Here is a 22,067-nt window from a genome sequence, read left to right as displayed (position 1 = left end):
ATAGAAAACAGCAGCATCAGAAAATTCAGCAGTTGGAACTGGCAGGAAAAATGAAGTAAGGTTTTTTTCCTGTAAAAGGGACTCTCTTGTCACCACTGAGCCACAGAGAGTGGTAGGAGGAAAGTTGAAAAGGTTTCTTGGACTGGGATTTCTGGGCCTAACCAGTGGTGACTGAACTTGAAGGTAGTCTCACTGGGACTTCTGAAGGGACAGGTATTAGGTCAGGCCACACCTTGAGTACTGTGTCCAGTTCTGGGTTCCTCAATTCAAGAAAGATGTTGAGGTGCTGAAACGTGTCCAGAGAAGGGCAACAAAGCTGGTGAGGGGCCTGGAACACAAACCCTATGAGGAGAGGCTGAGGGAGCTGGGGTTGTTTAGCCTGGAGAAGAGAAGGCTCAGGGGTGACCTCATTGCTATCTACAACTACCTGAAGAGAGGTTGTAGCCAGGTGGGGTTTGGTCTCTTCTGCCAGGCAAGCAGCAATAGAACAAGAGGACACAGTCTCAAGTTGTGCCAGGGGAGGTCGAGGCTGGATGTTAGGAGGAAGTTGTTGGCAGAGAGAGTGATTGGCATTGGAGTGGGCTGCCCAGGGAGGTGGTGGAGTCACCGTCCCTGGAGGTGTTCAAGAAGAGCCTGGCTGAGGCACTTAGTGCCATGGTCTGGTTGGTTGGCTAGGGCTGGGTGCTAGGTTGGACTGGATGATCTTGGAGGTCTCTTCCAACCTGGTTGATTCTATGATTCTATGAGTGACAGGGAAGGCACTGGGCAGACAGAAGCTGCTAGTCAAAGATCAGGCAGAGGATGGAGCAAGCTCTGAGGTACCGAACGGTTTGGAATCGTACCTAGATAATGGATGTGATGAGCACAGCATGGTTTGCACAGAAACAGCATACCCCTTGCAGTGGGTGGGTGAGTTTGAGGAATGAAATGATCAGCAGGTTAACTCATGATGACTCTGTTGCTGAATTATCTAGGGAGCTCGTGCTTTCCAACCTGCTTGCATTAGCTCCTTTCCCACCATTCCCTCCACTTCACAGGGCCAAGCTGTCTTTCCTCAATACTCAGTGGCTCCCATCATCATTACAGTGATCTCCGTGTGGAGGAGACTGCAGACAGACCAAACCCTCTGCTGTTCAGGGGGGTAGGATGCAGATTTGGCCAGCCAGGAAGGGTAGTGAGAGTTAATGACAGTGTGGGGACAGACAACCCAGGTTACTCCCTGATTAAACTCTGCTGCTGCACCATCACTATGGGGGTGGTGATGTGTGCTAGGAGTTTTCTGGCTTGACATGGCAGGGAGCAAACCATTACAGCCCAGCAGGGTTATAACTGTGACCTGTTTTGCATATTGTGACAGGCCAGTTGGTAAACACCAGAATATTACTTAAAAAGCCAAGGATTGTTTCTCTCTCCAGGGCTTGTGGGAGCAGAGATCAAAAGAGTTTGTGATTTGCCAGCTGCTTCTCCTTTTCCATACCTGCTACTAAAAGCTCAGTGAACATCCCCTAATTTGCTGTGAATATGCCAATATTTTAGATTATGTGAAAGAGAAGTGAACACCTTCTGCACAAAAAAAAATCCCACTCTGGTTTCTCATTTCTAAGTGATATTTAAACTCTGGAATAGCTTTATCCTTGTAAAGGATGGGTGGTGGCTCTGGAAACAGAGCTGAGCCAAGCTGGGAGTGTTTGGAATCGGGGGTCCTGATTTGGACTTAAAAGAAAAGGTACAGAAATGTGGATTTTGATTATGTTTCATTTAATGAGTCTTGAAAAGATTTGGAGCTGAATAAAAAGTAAAAAGCCAAGGAGATGAATGACCCTTATATTAAATTCAATTGGCTTTTGTGCAATTTGTTGCATAGCGAAGCCTCGTTAATACATTTTGCAGGTGGCTGGGTCATTTGTCATCAGAATCGCACTTTATGGAAAGCAACTTTCCTCCTCCTTCAGTTATTTTGCTCTGAAATGAGTTTGCCTGGGTCCTGTCTGCTGGCAGGAGCTGAATTGGCTTCAGCAGGGCCACATGGGTTCATAGCAGAGAAGGATCTGGTCTATTATTTTCTATGTATTTGTGAGTTAACTTTATATAGCATGGTTAATATCAGTTAATATCTCAAGTATGTGTAGCCATAGCCCTAAAATATTAGAAACAAGCTAGTCCTATGTTATAGATAATAGTATTTATTGTTTCCTTTTGTTTTTCTTAAGAGCTAAGAAAATTGCCCTCTCCAGAAGAAAGAGTGGCTGGGGGGAAAAAAATAAATAGGAAAAGCTTATTTAGTTTGCATTTTCCTAATTTGCTTTCTTCTGGCTCAGACATATGTTGCCTATAAGCTATTAAAACACTTTCTCTGGGGTTATTCTCCCCCATGCTCCCCTCCCCCCCTCCCCCCCCATCTGATATTCACAACTTCATTCTGCCCAGATCAATGACTGGAAATTTGCTTTATGACAACTTGAACTAACCCATGATGGATCAGAAAGGACCTCAAAGTAGGCTGAAGCCTACTCAAGTCAAGAGCACCAGACACGTTTGTTAAAGACCTCATTGGCCTCTGATCCTTGGGTTGCTGCAGTATTGATTTTTAGGGTCTGAGCTCAATTGTGCTGGAAGTCGAGTGGCATGGAGTCACAGGCTTGTGGGGGAGACAGGAGCTTTATAATGGGAACGGATCGATGGGGAATGATTTAGCACAGAGGGAGCTGGAGGCTTGGCAGGAAAGTTAAGCAATAATCGAGTTTTGGGCTCAGAGCCGTTTCAGGCTGGCATGCTGCCTGTCTTGCTTTGCTTCACAGAGCTCTGACGCCGCAGTGCTGGGTCTACACAGCTCCTGACTGGCTCCTGGCGTGGTGTCACCTGCCACCTCCCCTCCCTCCGCCCCCAGGGATTCAGCCAGACTAAACTCAGCTGGCTGGAAGTTAAGGAATGAAGCTTTATATTCACATCTTAGCACAATTTACAAGCACATATACATACACAGTGTATTACAGATATTTACAGCTATATACAGTAATGTACAAGTTAAACGTAATGTTGAAATACAAGACCACTCCCAGCAGTCAAAAAGCCCAGGAGGAGCTCCCAACCACTTTTCCACTTTCTTTCCACCCCCACTCTCATCTCAGAATCTCTCTTATGTGCAGGTGAGCTAGAAAGGTCAGCAAGAGGTGTTAGGAGCAGAATGATTAGTTGGGAAAATGGGCAGGGTCAGGCTGAAGAGTTAATATAGCAAAAGCCAGGCAGAGACTGTCTTATCTGTGATTGTGCCCTTGCTTTTGTATGTCCCAGCAGAATGAATGGGTAATTTAGACATCACCATATTTTCCTTTTCATAGCCAAGAATTTTTTCTCATTAAAATATTCCAATTAGCTTCAAACCAGCACAAGCCATGATGTGTGTGTGTGTGAGGAGTCATGGCACTGATATTGTCAGTCTCAAGTGAGAGGATGTCAGCACTAGGTTTAAAATAAAGCAAGCCGGATCCTCAGATACTGTGAACTGAGACCTAGTGGTGTTAGCCTGCTGCAGATCTGGGCTAATGTGCTAGTCTGAGGCAAACTGGAATATTTTAATAAGAGAAATTTGATTGTAGACTGTGAAAAGGAAACAATGGTGATGTGATGTCTACTTCACTCATAGGCTTGCTGAGACGTATAAAAACAAAGACCCACATAGCTAAGACAGTGTGAGAGAGCATGTGTGAGAGTCTCTATCTGTTGGAGTGGGTGTCTGTGCTTTTCTCCCTGGGCCTTTGCTGTGTAACCCAACTAATTCTGCTTCTAACCCCCCTTGCCAATCCACAGAGCTCACCTTGACCGTACAGTCTGCTCTGGGATAGGGTAGAAGGGTGGAAAGAAGGTGGGAGGGTGGCTGGGAGCCCCTCCTGGGGACTCTGATTTCTGGGAGAGGCATTGTGTTTCTGTATTACTTTTACCTTGTATATTTCTGTATATGGCTGTGAACATTGTAAATATCTGCTTGTGTATTGCGCCAAGATGTGAAGATAAAGTTTCATTCCTTAACTTCCAGCCAGCTGAGTCCAGTCTGGGTGATTTCACAAGGGTGTGGGGGCAGGTTACTCCCAAAACATCACAGCTACCCCCATAAACAACTGTAAGGAGGCAGAGGATGAACATGGAGAGCAAAGCCTGTGCAGAAACAGTGCATTTTACACAGGCTTGTAAATGTGTTTTTTTCCTTTTTAAACTGACTTTCTTGCAAACAGAAGTTTTTTTCTTTCCTCTGGCTCCTGCTCTGTGAGTGTGGCTGTGGCATGAGACGCACTTGGGCAGGGACTGGCTTTCTGCTGTGTGTCAGCATGCAGCATTCTGTGGCCCTGGCCTATAACTAAGTGGGTTCTAATTGATGTAACACAAAAATCCAAGCAACTCCACCAAAACAAGAGTGGGCTGATTGCAAATGAAACCCTCATGCTTCAGGTCCAGCTTACTCTTCTCTCTCCACTGCTGCATGCCTCACATTATGGCTATGATGCCTAAGTGATGCTTTGAGACAGAGGGGGCACCTCTGTGGTCTTCCCATGCATGACATGCTGCAGGTTATTTTCCAGAGCCATCTGGGGTTTTGCATCTAAGATGACTGTGAGAAAAGGCTACCTCAACATTCCTTCCATTTCTGTCTGAGCCCTTGGGTCATCAGTGTTGTGGCTCTGCTTGATCTGTGGAGGTATAACTACCTTCACTGTAGTCCTAATACTTTCAAGGAGTGTGAAGCTGGAGCTCAAAGGTGAAATCTAGCCACCATCCCAGTAAAGCTCTCCCTCTTCTGTCTTGTGGCCTGGCAGTAAGCCTCATTTGTTACTAGAGTTCTTGAAGCTGGCTTTGGCAGTATTTAGCCCTGTGTGGTGTCTGGTGTAGTGGCAGGGGCGTTGCTTTGCCCCAGCTCCAACTGGGAGCCAGGATCTACCCACACAGCAGTCTTGGCACAGCATGAACCTCACAGGTGGAGAGGGAGATGAAACATGCAGTAAGAGCAGAAAAAAAAAAGAGGCTTTTCCTGCTCAGATCAGGTAGAGGTGATTTCCTTCTCTTGTGAGGAAGTGAAGCCTGGATCTAATTAATGAAGCTGTATTCCCTAAGAGCAGCCTTTCTGCAGCCTGCACTGCTGCCTGGAGGCAAAGAGATGGAGGAGGGCTGGGAGAAGAGACCAACCCTCACCTGGCTACAACCTCCTTTCAGGTAGTTGTAGAGAACAATCAGGTCTCCCCTGAGCCTCCCCTTCTGCAGGCTGAACACCCCCAGCTCCCTCAGCCTCTTCTCACAGGGCTGTGCTCCAGCCCCCTCATCAGCTTTGCTGCCCTTCTCTGGACATGTTCAAGCACCTCAACATCTTTTTTTAAATTGAATGGCCCAGACCTGGCCCCAGTACTCATGGTGTGGCCTAACCAGTGCTGAATACAGGGGCAGAAGGACTTCCCTAGTCCTGCTGACCACACCATCCTGATACAGTCCAGGATGCCATTGGTCTTCTTGGCCATCTGGGCACACTGCTGGCTCATGTTCAGCCCCTCTGCCCTAGCCGGAAGGGCTGTTTCAAACTATTTCTACTGTTGAGAAGGTTCTTCTCTCCCAGGCTGGGGATGTTCATGGTCATTTCCCAGCTACTGCCAGTGTCCCTTGTCCTGACCTCACCTGCACCTCCTGTACCAGTGAGTGGGTCTAGCAGAAAAAGAATGAATCTCCTTAGACTGACAGGAAAAGACTGACAGCAGAAGCTGGCTCAAAGCTCAAGTAGCTGTTAACAAAGTCAAGACAACCTACCTAGATGTGCTCAGACTCTGTGTTCAGCATTCATATGGCTGATTTTAAGTGAGACCTCTGTGTCCACATTTCCTGCAGCTCATGCTGCCAATAGACTCATTTCCTTTGTGCATCATTTCTGAGGGTACATACTGGAGGGCCTCTGCCTTTTGCTCTCTGAACAGACAACTTGCTCCATCTTGCTGGTGCTCAGTGACTGTCAGCAATGGAGGCAGGCTGGGAGCAGATCTGTGGAGCTGAGTAAGTGCAATTAGTAAACCTTTTCTTGGCAACTCATAATATTTTTGGATGGGGTTGGGGGGAAGAGGCATCTTAGCAGTGACAGCTAGGTGCAGCTTGTGCTCTCAAATCTTTGCAGAGAGGTGGGAAGAGGCAGCCAGGTTTCCTATGTGCAGGAAGATTATAAAGTGTGGGGATTAGCAAAGAGTAATTACAGTGCCTCCACTGTATATTAAGTGTGTGAAACAATATATAGGCACTCAGCACGTGGCAGGCATTATGGCTGGGTGTCACAGTTGACATTTTTAATATCCATTATTCAAAAATTGATTCTATGCCTGACTATCAAGCAGCATCCAGCTCTAATGCGGGAGTAGTACCACACAACAGCACTGTCATCTGCTAAGAGCTTTACAAACATCAGCTAGTTCTGCCTACCCTCTCCATCAGTGACAGGTAAAGGCTGCTCTTTCTAGCTGTTTGAATCCCCAGGAAGGGCTGGGATTAGGCCACGTTGCTCTGGGCAAGCTGCTGTGGACGGTGAGAGACCACAGGCATCCAGAGGTAAGCAGCACAGAGAGTGGTCATAACTTAGAATGACCCCCAAACTCAAACTGAAACCATCTTCACTGCTCAGAAATGCTGCAAATGAAGGCCTTTAAAAATATCCTCTGCTTTGTGCTCACTTTTTTCTTTTTTTTTTTTTTTTTACAAACATTTTTAGGAAAGATTTTAACTTTCACCTTTTACAAGCACCTCTAGGAAAGGTTTTCTTTGGGGATTTTTTTTTTTTTTGGGAGGGTCTTTGTTTATTTTTGCACTTTGAGCCTCAAGAAAGGAAGAATTAGGAGCAAAAAAAGCATTAAGCACTTGAGGAGGGGTGGGGGGGAAGCCCAAACAAGAGAATAATGATTGTTAAGTGAAAAAAATGCACAAAAAAACCCACCAAACCCAAAATATTTCCTCCACACATCCCTGCCCCCAGTTAAGTATCACGTTTAGAAGAAAAGAAAATATCATTTAACCCCTACTGGAAATACCCACAGCTCCAGAAATTATGTGGGTTCTAAGTTGAGAGCCTGGGTGATTTTTGGTGGCTCCACATTTCTTTTCTGGCTGTTGGCAAACCAGATCTCACCTTCCTCTTCCACCCCATCTTGCCTGCAGGAATTTGCATTCCCAAACCTCCATCTCTTTAGGCAAATCCTCTCTGAAGATTACCTACATTACCTACTTCTCCCTGGAGACAGCTTCCTCTCCTTTGCTATCAATTAACACCAGCTTTCACCAACCCTTCAGCTTGATTGCACCATCTTTAAAAGCAGCCCTGATGTTGAAGTGCCTTTCTCCTATTTCATTTTTTTCCTCTGAATTTCTCTGATGCTTCTGACTGCAGAGCCCAGCATTGAGGTCCTGAGGGGCATTGATGGGCTCCTGCCCTCCTCTCTTAGCTCCAAGTGTTTCCTCCCCTCACCTATGCCAGCATCGCACCTTGGAACATGATGACTCCTGGGCTTGTATCTCAAACCCAATAGGTGCCATGAAACTAAAGAAGGTGATCATATGGAATAGTTGTTTTGCAGGTCAGGTAGTCCTTTCTGCTGGGCATGTATTTGGAGATGATGTTAAAAAGCATGTGTGTGTGAAGGGTAGGATCCAAATTATTACAGCAATCTGCACTGAAATTGTAAGTGTGAAATGCAGAGCCAGGAAAGGGTCAGGTGGGATGCTGATCACAACACCAGCAAAAGGAAGTGCAGTGCAGACTCTCCATAACCTGTTTGTGTCAGAACCAGCCTCTTGTGTCCTCTTGTTCCCATCCTGGGTTTATGTTCTCTCCTTTTGGTGTCGCTCACAGTGCAGGAATACAGAGAATGAGTCTTGCTCAAACTTGAGCATCTCAGCTTTTCCAGGGTCATCCGAGAAACATTTGTTCCCTGTAAAGATTGAAGTAATTGTGGTTTCAGTGAGGAAAACCACTGGTTTTGATGAGAGCACAGTCTCAAGTTGTGTCGGGGGAAGTCTAGGCTGGATATTACAGAAAGTTCTTCCCAGAGAGAGTGATTTGCCATTGGGATGGGCTGCCCAGGGAGGTGGTGGAGTCACTGTCCCTGGGGGTGTTCAAGAAAAGACTGGATGAGACACTTGGTGCCATGGTCTAGTTGATTGGACAGGGCTGGGTGGTAGGTAGGCCTGGATGATCTTGGAGGTCTCTTCCAACCTGGTTGATTCTATGATTCTATGATCTCTCTGTATCTGCCCAGCCCAAGTATAAGCAGGACCATGTGCCCTGCTCCTGTGGCTGTCTCAAGCTTGATACCTCTTTCCACTTGATGGCTTCTCTGTGGCGTGCCATACCATGGAGTGAAGTCAAGGCTCACCATAACCATCAGTGCACCCCAAACCCTGCTCCAACATGTGTACCTCCAGTCCAGGAGGACAAAGAAAACAGGCTCATGCCCTTGGGTCTAGCTTTATCTGAAGGTTAGAAATAACACAAAGGTGCTTAGGAAAATAAAACCCCCCCAGGAAAGTAAAAATGCAACCACCCCCCACACACACTTGAAAGGAACCTGCCCCTTTAAGAGAGGATTGAACATAATCTATTTCCAGCGTACGAGAGATCGGCTAAGGATTGCTGGGACATTTTCACTGACACAAATCTACATAATCGTTTTAAACTTCTCACCATTTCTTCCGATTATTCTCTTTCTGTCACTTTAGGAAGCTCTAAAACTGATTTTCTCTCCGTAATCTTCCAGTATTGCTTAGCACCCAAATCTCTAATATTTTAAGAAGATTATTTCATTTATAATTGATTGAGTGTATTTGCCAGTTTGCTACTTCAAAGATGTTGTGCTTTAAGGGGTTCAGGTAGAGCATTATTAAGTTTCCACCCCTTACTCCCCGTTCCAAAAAAAGAAGCAGGAAAAAATTTGCAGCCTGCCTGACATTTGATGCATATTTATTTGTTTAATAAGTATCACAGTATCACAGTATCATCAGGTTTGGAAGAGACCTCACAGATCATCAAGTCCAACCCTTTACCACAGAGCTCAAGGCTAGACCATGGCACCAAGTGCCATGTCCAACCTTGCCTTGAAGTGCCCCAGGGACGGCGACTCCACCACCTCCCCGGGCAGCCCATTATTATTGTTGTTGCCCAGGGAGGTGGTGGAGTCACCATGCCTGGGGGTGTTCAAGAAAAGCCTGGATGAGGCACTTGGTGCCATGGTCTAGTTGACTGGCTAGGGCTGGGTGCTAGGTTGGACTGGATGATCTTGGAGGTCTCTTCCAGCTTGGTTGATTCTATGATTCTATGATTATTATTGGTATTATTTACAGTGTCAGCATGATGAATAGCTTTAAAAAAGCCTGGAGAAGAGGAGGCTCAGGGGTGATCTTATTACTGTCTACAACTACCTGAAGGGGCATTGTAGCCAGGTGGGGGATGGCCTCTTCTCCCAGGCAACCAGCAATAGAACAAGGGGACACAGTCTCAAGTTGTGCCAGGGTAGGTATAGGCTGGATATTAGGAGGAAGTTCTTCACAGAGAGAGTGATTTCCCATTGGAATGGGCTGCCCAGGGAGGTGGTGGAGGCACCGTCCCTGGGGGTCTTCAAGAAAAGCCTGGATGAGGCACTTAGTGCCAGGGTCTAGTTGACTGGATAGGGCTGGGTGATAGGCTGGACTGGATGATCTTGGAGGTCTCTTCCAACCTGGTAGATTCTATGAAAGTAGGACTTAAAATTGGAGGTGACTTCTATGAAAGATGAAAGGCAAATGGAGCCATCTCCAGCTGAAGGCTGAGGGCTGTGGTTTCCATCACAGGGTGCAGTTTGATAAGCAGTAATTGAAGGCAGTCAGCTCAGGCAGTACTGCATCTCTTTGTGCACCACCCTTTCCTCCTCACTGAGAGAGGAACTGGAGAACTGACAGGAATTAAAATACATTCGATTTTATTTTTTCAGCTTTTCAATGGATGACCTCCTTTTTGTCCAGTTCTGCTTCCTGGGGTTGTTTTCTGAGAGGCAGAAAGGATTACATTGGGAGGTGGGGAGGGAGAGAGGTGAGGGTAATGGGCAGGAAGTGAAGAGACTGGGTAAAAGGTGTTTCTGAGACACACTGCTGCTCAAAGTCACACAGTATCACAGTGTTATTAGGATTGGAAGAGACCTCACAGATCATCAAGTCCAACCCTTTACCAAGTCATCTCCAGCCATCCCAGGACAGGGCTACTGTAGCTGCTGCCTGCAGCTGAGTGGTGGGTGTTGTCCTGTAGAGTGGTAAGAAAGGTGGGAATGGGTGTTCAATAGACAACAGTTACTGAGAGCAAAAGCATTAGGACATCTGCAAGCAGAGTTGAGGAGGAAAGAAACTCATCTAGTGGGCTGTATAATGAAACCCTCAGAAATAAAGGGGATATTTTGCCATTCTCAGCCCTGCTCTGCTGCTTATTTTTCATCATCTGTGAACTAGTAGGGAGATGCATGGCACAATGCTCAAAGGAAAGCTCTGAGCTCTTTTTTAGGGCTGGCAGAGACTTAGTGATGCTCTGTCACAGTCATTTCGGGGGAATGGAGCAGCTATCAACTAATAAGAATGAATTTCAAGGCTGATCACCTGCAAGCCAGGGATAATGGGAGGTCTGCACAATCAAACACGTCTCCTGTTATAGTAAAACAAGCAACACTTGAAAAAGACATGGAAACAGGCTTCTTTAAATCCAATTCAGGGATTTGGAATCCCCACTAAACGCTTAATTAATTTTTGATTAGCTGAGAACCCATTAAACAGACTGATTCTTCTAGCTTTATAAGTAACGGCAGCATGCTGCTTTAATTAAATTAATACTAAGAGATGTTCATTTTCAAATCCTTATGTTGGTTATTTGAGAAAGAAATCATTTCATTCCCTTCCCTAAGAGGTTTACCATGTTCTTTTAGCCCAGTGCAGTATCTCTTCCCACTCTGTTTGTGTTGCCCTCGGCTTGCCTGGAGGCAGGGTCTGTTAGGGCTCTGAAATCGCTTTGCCCAGGGGACAGAGGGCTGCCCCACTGTTTTTAATGGCCAAGAACCTCATATTTCTATAGGGGTTCACCATATGGGCATAAGAAGTCCAACTGTTTGGGGTCTAACAGCCCTGGCTTCTGTCATGTGTGCTCTCTGTGAGGCTGCTGTTGGCTGTTAACCTGTGGCAAGATATGAATCTTACTTCCTCCTCCATGACATAGCAGCAAGGCAGTTTGTCCCAGGCCTCCTGTGCAACACCACCATGTACCAGAGAACATGCCAGGGCTTCTTTTTGCCTGGTTTTCAAATCTTCAGGGCTGTCTCCATTTCCCAGCGGAAATCAGAATTGCTACCCAACCTTAGCTTCTGCAGTGATTGATGCCTTACAGTGCGTCCTGGGTCCTCTGGTGGCAGGTGGCATGAAGTCAGCCCTTGGGTCCTTCCTTAATGATGGGGATTTGGCACGGGCACAGACATTGCTGAGTGTGATTGGGAATGGATATTGGAGTGACTCTTGGAAAAATTAATCTCATGAGAGGATTGAAAACCTCTTCACTGCCTGTCCTTTCACCCACAGCATTCTACAGCCTTCTCCCACTGTTGTAATAGGTGAAAAACTACTCCCCCGACCAATACCAAGATGTTACAGTTTTCAGATGGAGACTCACCTTGCTTCACTCCTGAGTCATGTGCAACCCTCTGAGCCATTCTCCAGCCTACACTGGTCTGAGCAATACACAGGACAGCCTCTGAGGTCCCTGCATGTGCCTGTGCTGAGTAGGGGGTCCATGAGACTTGCAGCCACACAAACGTCAGATGACAACACTGCTTTCATGATGCTACTGAACAACCTTACACTGATTATCATCTAGTAAGTGAGGAAATTCTGCTGCCATCTGAGGGTTGGGGTTTTTTTCCCTTTTGAAGTTTCTTTCTTTTGCAAAGATATCTCACAAGAGCCCACTGCTCAGATGAGGTGTTTGGGGGTAAGATTAGCCCTGTCTTGGTACAGGTGTTATTTCTGTTACACCATCTCCATGTGGTTTTGATCTGATGCCCATCTTGTGCTCAATTTGCTCTGTGTGCAGGAGGAGAAAGCAGAATGCGTGCTTCACTCCTTGGTGCATTTGTCCCATCAGATGGAAGGTGAAATGGAACTTCACCATTGTGCCCCCTTCATCACTGATCTTGCAGATCTTAGATGTCACCCAGATTCTGACCACAGGAGCAACAAGCACAGGATCACAGGATGTCAGGGGTTGGAAATGACCCAAGGAGATCATCAAGTCCAATCTCCCTGCCACAGCAGAACCATACAATCTAGCTCAGATCACACAGGAACACAGCCAGACAGGCCTTGGAAGGCTCCAGAGAAGGAGACTCGACAACTTCTCAGGACAGCCTGTTCCAGTTCTCTGTAACCCTTCCAGTAAAGAAGTTTCCCCTTGTGCTGAGGTAGAACCTCCTGTGCTGCAGCTTCCATCCATTGTCCCTTGTCCTATCCCAGGCAGAAAGTGAGCAGAGCCTGTCCCCTCCTTCCTGACTCCCAGCCCTCATATTTATAGACATTTATTAGATCTCCTCTCAGTCTTCTCTTCTCCAGACTAAACAGCTCCAGGTCCCTCAGCCTCTCCTCACCAGGCTGTGCTCCAGTCCCCTAATCATCCTTGTAGCCCTTGGCTGGACCTTCTCCAGCAGATCCTTGTCCCTCCTAAACTGGGGAGCCCCAAACTGAATGCAGTACTCAAGACTAAGTCTCACCAGGGCAGAAGAGAGCAGGGGGAGGAGAACCTCCCTTGATCTGCTGGGCTCACTGTTCTTAATGCACCCTAGGACCCCATTGGTCCTCTTGGCCAGAAGGGCACATTGCTGTCCCATGGACAACTTGTTATCCACCAGCACTCCCAGGTCCCTCTCCACAGGGCTGCTCTCCAGCAGATCACCTCCCAGCCTGTACTGGTGCAGTTTATTATTCCTCCCCAGATGCAGGACTCTGCACTTGTCCTTGTTGAACCTCACTTGGTTCCTCTGTGCCCAGCTCTCCAGTCTGTCCAGGTCTTGCTGGATGGCTGCCAGCCTTCAGCTGTATCAGCCAAGCCTCCCAGCTTGGTGTCATCAGCAAACTCGCTGAGCAGACTCTGTCCCCTCATCATTGTCATTGCTGAAGATATTGGTGCAGGTCCACGCTGGGGCAAAGCTCTAAGGATTTAATTATGAACACACCAGGACAAGCTGCCGTTACACAGGATCTGAAGTGGGGAGATTAGAGAGCAGCTCCATCCCCTCATACCTTCACCTTCTAGCAAACCTGCCCTTGTTTCCTTTCTCCCCACTGCCCACCTCTTGTTAGGAGCTGTCGGAGGCAGCTGGCTGCTCGTGCATTAAATTAGCAGATGTTGTGGCCACACAACATTAAGCACAACAATGCTGTTAATGTGCCCTCTGGAGCCCTCTGCCTCCCTCTTCACTGGGCCTTGCCAGACACAGCCTCTCCAGAGGCAGATTAATTTCAACTCTCTGGATCATAATAAATTAATTTTTATTAGAAAAGGCAGAGCTGGTTGGGGGGGGGGGGGGAGGGCTGATCTCCTGAGCTGCAGAGATTTAAGCCAGCTGTCGACCGTCTCCTGGCATTTGGGTTAGGAAGTAAATACAGAAGGAGGGGATTTCTACAAACGCTTGTCAGCCCTCCTCTCTGGGAGGAGTGTGAGGAAGGCTTGGAGGTAGGGGAGAAAAATCTGCATGCTGGGGTTAATTCTGTGCTTGGGTGAGTGCTAAACAAACTGGAGGAAGGGTATTTCTTACTGATGGGGGATGGGCTTACATCATGCTACCCTGAAGACAACCATTCCTAGATGTGAGGCTGAGGGGTCTCAAAGCAGGTGTTCACACTCACCAATCCCTCCTTTGCTAAGAAGTCCCTTTCTTACAAGATGCTCACTGGAATAGGACTTAACAGCTTTGCATTGTCACCATTTTTGGAGGATCGGAGCACATTTCCAGTCCCCAGAGTATCCTCACTCTAACTGACTCATGCTCTGCACAGCCTGGATTCACAACCAGACAGCAAATTGATGGTAGCTGACTGGTAGCAGACTCTGTAGTACCACAGAGTTTCTGAGAAGGAGAGATTTTGATGGTTCAGCCTTGTTCTCTCAGATGCTGAAGGACCACAGGTCTCTTTGGCTTAAGCAGGGGCTGTCTATGCTCAGCACTTATGAAAATCAGCCCTGGGTCTTTGCTCAGATTAGCAATCAGTGTAAGTGCCATGGCTGTTGGGAACTTGGAGCATCATTTATCAGTGGGGAGCACATTACCAGCCATGGACTTGGAGGATGTGGGAGCTGGGCTCTGTCTATTTACCCTCAGCTTCACCACTGAGCTGAAAACTTGGGTCTAGTAGTTCTGCTCTCAGTCAGAAAAAATCTGGGCCTTGGCAGGGCTGTGGACACTGTCACAGTATCTGTCAGTGCTGTGTTAGATGGCAGTGCCATTTCCAGTGGTATTTCAAAGTAGCCAATATTCATGCAATGGCTGATCTGGCTCAGCATCTTGTCTGCAGCTGTGGCCCTCAGTGAACGTTGATGAAGGAATGTCACATCACAAAGTCCTAGTGATCCTCCACCAGAATACTCTCCCAAGTCCCAGATGTGTGGCTGAGTTAGTTAGTTTCTCCAGTTGCCTTTGATCCCTCAGAACATCCAGCAGCAAGGAGCTCTGCAGACTAAACAGGGTGGGTGAAAAGCTATTTTTCATTTTCCAGACGGGCTGAGTTGTTACCTGCAAGTTGCAGTTGCTGCATTCCAGTTCTTGTACTGGGAGAAAAGGTAAACAAATTTTCTGTTTACCTTTCTCAGCTCATTATATCTTTATGACTTTATATCTTTATGAGGAAAAGGCCCTGGAGGTCTGCAGTGATGAAAAGCCCAACATGAGCTGGCAGTGTGAGTGCAGCCCAGACAGCAACTGTGTGCTGAGCCACAGCAAGAGCAGTGTGGCCAGCAAGGCAAGGGAGAGAATTCTGCCCCTTTACTCTGCTCTCCTCAGACCTCACCTGGAGTACTGTGTGCAGTTCTGGAGCCCCCAACACAAGAAGGACATCAAACTGTTGGAGCAAGTCCAGAGGAGGGCATGAAGATGCTCAGAGGGCTGCAGCAGCTCTGCTATGAGGACAGGCTACGAGACTCAGGACTCTTCAGCCTGGAGAAGAGAAGGCTTTGAAGAGACCTTGTGGTGGCCCTCCAGTGTCTGAAGAGAGTCTACAAGAAGGCTAGGGAGGGACTATTTACAAGGTCTTGTAAAGACAGGATGAGGAGTAATGGGTTTCATCTGGCAGAGGGGAGATTTAAACTAGATGTTAGGAGGAAGATCTTTCCAGTGAGAGTGGTGAGACACTGGCACAGGTTGCCCAGGGAGGTTGTGGCTGCTCCCTCCCTGGACGTGTTCAAGGCCAGGTTGGATGAGGCCTTGAGTGACCTGTTCTAGTGGGAGGTGTCCCTGCCTATGGCAGGGAGTTAGAACTGTGTGATCTTTGAGGTCCCTTCCAACCTAATCCTTTCTATGGTTTTATGGCTTCTTTTCTCAATAACTCCTTTTCCAGAGATGAGGAAGCTCACTTACTGAAACTGTTCCTCATGCAGATGCTGTTCTGCTGTTCCATTCTTTGATGGTAGCTGGCTCAAATACTCAAGTATAACTTCTTGGTGCCCAACTAGTCTCTGGTTGCTGATATGTTGAATAATACTGGATTTTTGGTTCTGTAACAGTGGAGTTATTCTAAAGTGTGAGGACAATATAAGAAATGTCCTCCCCACAAGAATTTTTCCTCCCTGTTTTAACATTGTGTAGTTAATAATAACTCAGGGTTATGGGGAAGGGTTAATTATTAACCTGGACTCTGTTGACTACCTGACTGTCAGCTCCATCCCAGGAACAGCTGTGCTAGCAGAGCTGGTGGTGGACTATAGAAGGCAGAGAGGAAAAGCAGGTTTCACTGCAGAAATGATGAAAATATAGCTCCAAAGGCAAGGATGAGGCTCAGAAGCTGGTTGGCCTGGAGCATTCGCCTCCATCTGAGATGGTCCTGACTGGAGGACAGAGCAGTCTTTGGCACATGAGACACAGACCTACCCATGCACCTGCTAAAGCTCCTGAGAGCTGCTGATGTGCACCACCTGCAGTCCTCAGCCTGTGAGCATCTTGTCCACTCCATTCCAAAAGTAGTGCCAGAACCTGACACTCTCACCTTGCTTATTTCTCCTGAACTTCCCTTTGCCAGGAGATCTGGGAGAAATGTGCATGAGAGAGTGTGTGGGTGAGGGGCTGGAGAGGGAAGTGGTGCTTGTGATAACACAAGATCAGCTTTCACTGAGAGTTTTTTCAAACAAGCAATTGAAAACCTCTCCTGCCACTTGACAAGTTTCCCAAATCCTCTTTCTTTCCAGGATCTCCCCGTGGCCCTCAAGTAGGGAGAAGAGGCTGTGAAATGAAAGCCCTGTTTGCTCTGTGAAAGAATTTGACAACGTGTTGAGAGAAAGTGTTACTCACTGCCCCGGGAGCATTCAGAGAGGGGTCCATTTATCTCTCTCTCTTTTTTTTTACCCCTTCCCTACTTCTTCTAAGAAATCTCTGGTTGTAATCCCTATCTGGGATTTTTTCACAGTAGTCTGATAATGTTAATATTTATCCTGGCTCAGAGATGAACTGACAGTGCTGTGTTCTCTCCTCTTTCATTTTATCACCATCCATCTATTAGGTGTTCTCTATGGCTTTGACTACATCAGCAGCCAGCCTGGTGCAGTGACAGGTAGAGCCACCCTTTGTCACGTCCTTTCACCTCTCTCACCTCTGGTGATTTGTTTTCTTTCTTTGCTTTTATTAACTTATTTAGTAAAAGACTGAAGATCTTAAGTAATGTTGGAAGTAGTTGCAGCAGTCAGGGGATTAGAGTTTTCTGAGGATAGTTCCCAGACTGTTCCTCACCTTGCATTTGAGTTGATTGCAGGCTTGTGGCAGAAGTGTTGTGGGGATCTGTTTTGCCAGGAGTTCAGCCTTTGAAGAAAAGGACCCATGAGGTGGTGCAGTTTTCTTCTACTGATGGTCAGAGTGTTCTGGAGTCTGACCATTAATGCCAGTGAAAAGCCTATGAGGGTCTAAGTTATCCTTGGACAAGAAGGAGTGATTGCCCATTGGGATGGGCTGTCCAGGGAGGTGGTGCAGTCACCATGCCTGGAGATGTTTAGGAGGCTGGATGAGGTACTTAGTGTTATGGTTTAGTTAATTAGAAGGTGTTAGGTGATGGGTTGGACTCAATGATCTTGAAGGTCTTTTCCAACCTGAATAACTCTGTGATTCTGTGGAAGATGCCTGCAGAGTAACTGCAGCTAGACATAATTTATCATGGGGGAAATCAGAATTTCCCACTCTGGGGTATAGCATAAACAAATGGAAAAAGGCAACATTGAAGCTTCCTTTTTTTTTGATGGAGTTAATGCCTGCCAACATTTGTGATATTGTTGCAAGTTTTGTGGACATCTGTTATTTATCTTAAAGCCTTCTGCTTGGGAGTCAGATGAATACAGGGAAATCTTGGTTTACATTTGTATAAAAATGAGTTTGTAGGCCTCATATGTGCCAAGTACAGCCAAGAAACCAGTAAGTTATCTTAACTGGCTTCAGAAATGTCTAACAGCTGAAGTAATGTTGGAATTGCTATTAAGACCCTGACTTAGAAAACAAGAATGCATCCAGCTGGATGTACTTTCCCAGTGACCTCCACAGTCTCTACAATCCACACCCATACATGCATGAGGATGATATGGGAGTAGAGAGTGTACCCACAAAAAGATATATATCCAAACTAATTGATTTCACCTCAAACTTCAGTTTTGGGCTCCCCAGTTTAAGAGGGACAGGGATCCGCTGGAGAAAGTCCAGCAGAGGGCTACAAGGATGATTAGAGTACTGGAACACTGCCTGATGAGGAGAGGCTGAGGGACCTGAGGCTTTTTAGTCTGTAGAAAAGAAGACTGAGAGGGGATCTAATAAATGTTTACAAATATCTGAGGGCTGGGGGTCGGGGAGGGGACAGGCTCTGCTCACTTTCTGCCTGGGATAGGACAAGGGACAACGGATGGAAGCTGCAGCACAGGAGGTTCCAGCTCAACGCAAGGGGGAACCTCTTTACTGTAAGGGCCACAGAGCAGTGGAACAGGCTCTCCAGAGAGACTGTGGAGTCTCCTCCTCTGGAGACTTTCAAGGTCTGTCTGGCTGCATTCCTGTGTGACCTGAGCTGGATTGTATGGTCCTGCTGTGGCAGGGGGGTTGGACTTGATCGCTTTAGGTCTCTTCCAACTCCTAACATCCTGTGATCCTGTGACTATCCTCATCTGAGAGCACAGATATGAGCTTGCAGGCAAATAAAATTTTGGAGATATTCTCTAATGAATTGTTTTAGAGTTGGACCTAGCAATGTGTGAAATAGCACTGGATAGATGGAGCATCAGTTTGAGTAGAGTATGGTGTTACATGAAAGTGTACCAGCTTGAAGTTTTTTCTTAATCACTTCTACTCCATCCAAAACTGAACTCATTTTAATCTGCCAAACCTTATATCCAGGGCTCCTCTGAACTGCAATTTCTCCTATAAGGAGCTCCAAGTTACATCATTTCAGCTTACTTTGATTCATCTCTCATCTTTAGTAGCAAAGAATAACCTGGAGGTGTTATGAATATGTCCACCTGGAGACCAGTGCCAAGTGGCATCCCTCAGGGGTCAGTGCTGAGAGCAGTGTTGTTTAACATCTTTGTCAGTGATATGGACAGAGGAATCAAGTGCACTTTCAGCAAGTGTGCAGATGACACCAAGCTGTGTGGCACAGTTGACTTGCTAGAGGGCAGGGATCCATCCAGAGAGACCTGGACAGGCTGGATGTTAGGAGGAAGCTCTTCACAGAGAGAGTGATTGGCAGGCAGCAACAGAGGAAGGGGACTCAGTCTCGAGTTGTGCCAGTGGAGGTCTGGGCTGGATGTTAGGGGGAAGTTGTTGGCAGAGAGAGTGAGTGGCATCGGAGTGGGCTGCCCAGGGAGGTGGTGGAGTCACTGTCCCTGGAAGTGTCCAAGCAAAGCCTGGCTGAGGCACTTAGTGCCATGGTCTGGTTGATTGGCCAGGGCTGGGTGCTATGTTGGAAGTCTCTTCCAACCTGGCTGATCCTGTGAGTCTGTGAATAAAGCTGGTTCTAGCTTCATTACAAAACAAAACAGAATTTTAGGTACTCTGACACAAAGCAGTGCCAATGAGATTGGAGTTCTGTTTCACTTACCTTGTCAGGGACTCTCAGCTATTTCCTTCATGCTCATTCAATACTTCACAAAATACTTCACAGATTCAGTCTTGCCCTTTCTACAGTGTGACAAGTGAGCAGAAGGCAGCAGCTAAACACCGAGGAACTCAGCCAGCACCCGTGGGTGATGTTAGAGCAATCATCAAGCCTAGCCCTACATAGCCGGGGGGCCACCAGGCCCCCCGGCCTTTGATCCCCTCCACCATTCACCCAGTGTGCACACACCAAGGTAGGAGACTCACCAGTGGTGACTGGAGGAGGATCCTCTGCCCAGCTGGGCAAGCTTAGGGCTGCTACCTCTTTTGGGGCTGATTATAAAGGGGAGTGAGCAGGGAGGGCAAAGTGGTCACACCTGGGGTGGGAGGAGAATGTAACAGCACCCAGGTGCTGTGGGTTTGGGGATAAAAGGGGGAAATGTGGGGTGGGAAAAGAACAAAGCTTATATTATTCACAGAAAGAGTGACTGGCATTGGTATGGGCTGCCCAGGGAGGTGGTGGAGTTGCTGTCCCCGGAGGTGTTCAAGAGGAGAGTGGATGAGGCACTTTGTGCCATGGGTTAATTAATTAGAAGGGTTAGGCAGCAGGTTGGACTCGATGATCCTAGAAGTCTTTTCCAACCTGGTTGATTCTGTGATTCTGATTCTGTGGTGGAGTCATCATCCCTGGAGGTGTTCAAGAAAAGCCTGGCTGAGGCACTTAGTGCTATTATCTGGTTGACTGGATAGGGCTGGGTGCTAGATTGGACTGGATGATCTTGGAGGTCTCTTCCAACCTGGTTGATTCTATGATTCTATGAAAGCTGTGCCCAGGGCAACCTCATAAAATTCAACAAGGCCAAGTGTAAGGTTCTGCACGTGGGTTGGTGCAATCCCAAGCACAGCTCCAGGCTGGGTGAAGAATGGCTGAGAGCAGCCCTGAGGAAAAGGCCCTGGGGATCTGGGGTGCTGAAAAGCTCAACATGAGCCTGCACTGTGAGTGCAGCCCAGACAGCAACCATGTGCTGAGCTGCAGCAAGAGCAGTGTGGCCGGCAGGGCAAGGAAGGTGATTCTCCCCCTTTACTCTGCTCTCCTCAGACCCCACTTGGAGTACTGTGTGAAGTTGTGGAGCCCCCAACACAGGAAGGACATAAAACTGCTGGAGTGAGTCCAGAGGAGGCCACGAAGATACTCAGAGGGTTGCAGCAGCTCTGCTATGAGGACAGGCTACGAGAGTTAGGACTCTTCAACCTGGAGAAGAGAAGACTTTGAAGAGATCTTGAATTGGCCTTCTAGTATCTGAAGGGGGCTACAAGAAAGCTGGGGAATGACTATTTGCAAGGTCTTGTAATGACAGGGTGAGGAGTAATGGGTTTTAACTGGCAGTGGGGAGATTTAAACTGGATGTTAGGAAGAAGTTCTTTGCAGTGAGGGTGGTGAGACACTGGCACAGGTTGCCCAGGGAGGTTGTTTCCTTCATTCGTGTGTGTTCTCTTTTGATCATCTGCTGACCTTTGATTGATCTGATCAGATTCAGTAACAGTAATAAAAATGTTATCTAGTGAACATTGCTTGTCACCAGGAGCACTCACATTCCAGAGCTGGTGACTCCAAAATCTCCCATTTGGATGAAGATACTCTATAGCAAGTCTTTAAAACTGTGTGTGATATAAGAGTAAAGCACTCAGATCAACCAAGGACCTTTGCAGCACAAGGAGGAGATATTGTTCATGGGTGACAAAGCTGGTGAGAGGCCTGGAACATAGCCTCATGAGGAGAGGCTGAGGGAGCTGGGAGAGTTTAGTCTGGAGAAGAGTAGGCTCAGGGGTGACCTCTTTGCTGTCTACAACTATGTGAAGGGAGGCTGTAGCCAGATGAGGGTTGGTCTCTTCTGCCAGGCAACCAGCAACAGAACAAGGGGACACAGTCTCAAGTTGTGCCAGGAGAGGTCTAGGCTGGATGTTAGGAGGAAGTTCTTCCCAGAGAGAGTGATTGGCATTGGAACGGGCTGCCCAGGGAGGTGGTGGAGTCACTGTCCCTGGAGGTGTTCAAGAAAAGCCTGGATGAGGGACTGAGTGCCATGGTCTAGTTGACTGGCTAGGGCTGGGTGCTATGTTGGACTGGATGATCTTGGGGGTCTCTTCCAACCTGGTTGATTCTAATAGTTCTAATAATTCTAAATACTGGTTTTCCACGGGACAACCACTAATTATTCCCAGTCATGTTAACAGTACTCATCTTGTTGTTGCACACCTATCCCAAGTAGAGTTTAGGTCAGACATTAGGAGAAATTTCTATACTGAAAGGGTTATTTATTATTAGAAAAGGCTGTCCAGGGAAGTCATTGAATCACCTGTCAAGATATGGTGGTGCTCAAGGACATGGTGTGGCAGTGGCCCTGGTAGAATTAGGTAATGGTTGGATTTAATGACCTTGAAGGTCTTTTCCAACTACAGTGATTCTGTGTGATTCTGTAGTTTCATAACTAATCTGCTTTTTCACTCTGTATGAATTTCTGGCCACGAGGAACTCGTTGACCATGTAGAGATATCTCACAAAGAGGCCATGGCAGCTGCTGCCCAACTTGATCAAGATACTTTCAGTGTGGCCATTCACTTTTGTCTAGCATAAACTAGTTAAGTGGTTGAGCAAAACACCTGGAGATGCTGAATGCTAAGGTGATCAGAGGCAGCCTTTCTCTTCTGGTCCAGGAACATTGGCCAAGAATATTGCAG

General features: G+C 47.1%; 1 long non-coding RNA gene across 1 annotated transcript; it reads right to left on the bottom strand.

Moving 5' to 3' along the window:
* Window positions 1-7,562: 7,562 nt before the first annotated feature.
* On the bottom strand, window positions 7,563-19,633 carry LOC135177882 (uncharacterized). The gene is made up of 2 exons (XR_010303217.1): window positions 19,599-19,633; window positions 7,563-7,940 (listed from the first exon to the last, which is right to left on the bottom strand). It is a non-coding gene; the product is annotated as an uncharacterized LOC135177882 (long non-coding RNA).
* Between the last annotated feature and the right edge of the window lie 2,434 nt (window positions 19,634-22,067).

Source organism: Pogoniulus pusillus, chromosome 8 (genome assembly GCF_015220805.1).
Source record: "Pogoniulus pusillus isolate bPogPus1 chromosome 8, bPogPus1.pri, whole genome shotgun sequence".
Taxonomy (NCBI): domain Eukaryota; kingdom Metazoa; phylum Chordata; class Aves; order Piciformes; family Lybiidae; genus Pogoniulus; species Pogoniulus pusillus.
This window is presented reverse-complemented; position numbering and strand designations above follow the sequence as displayed.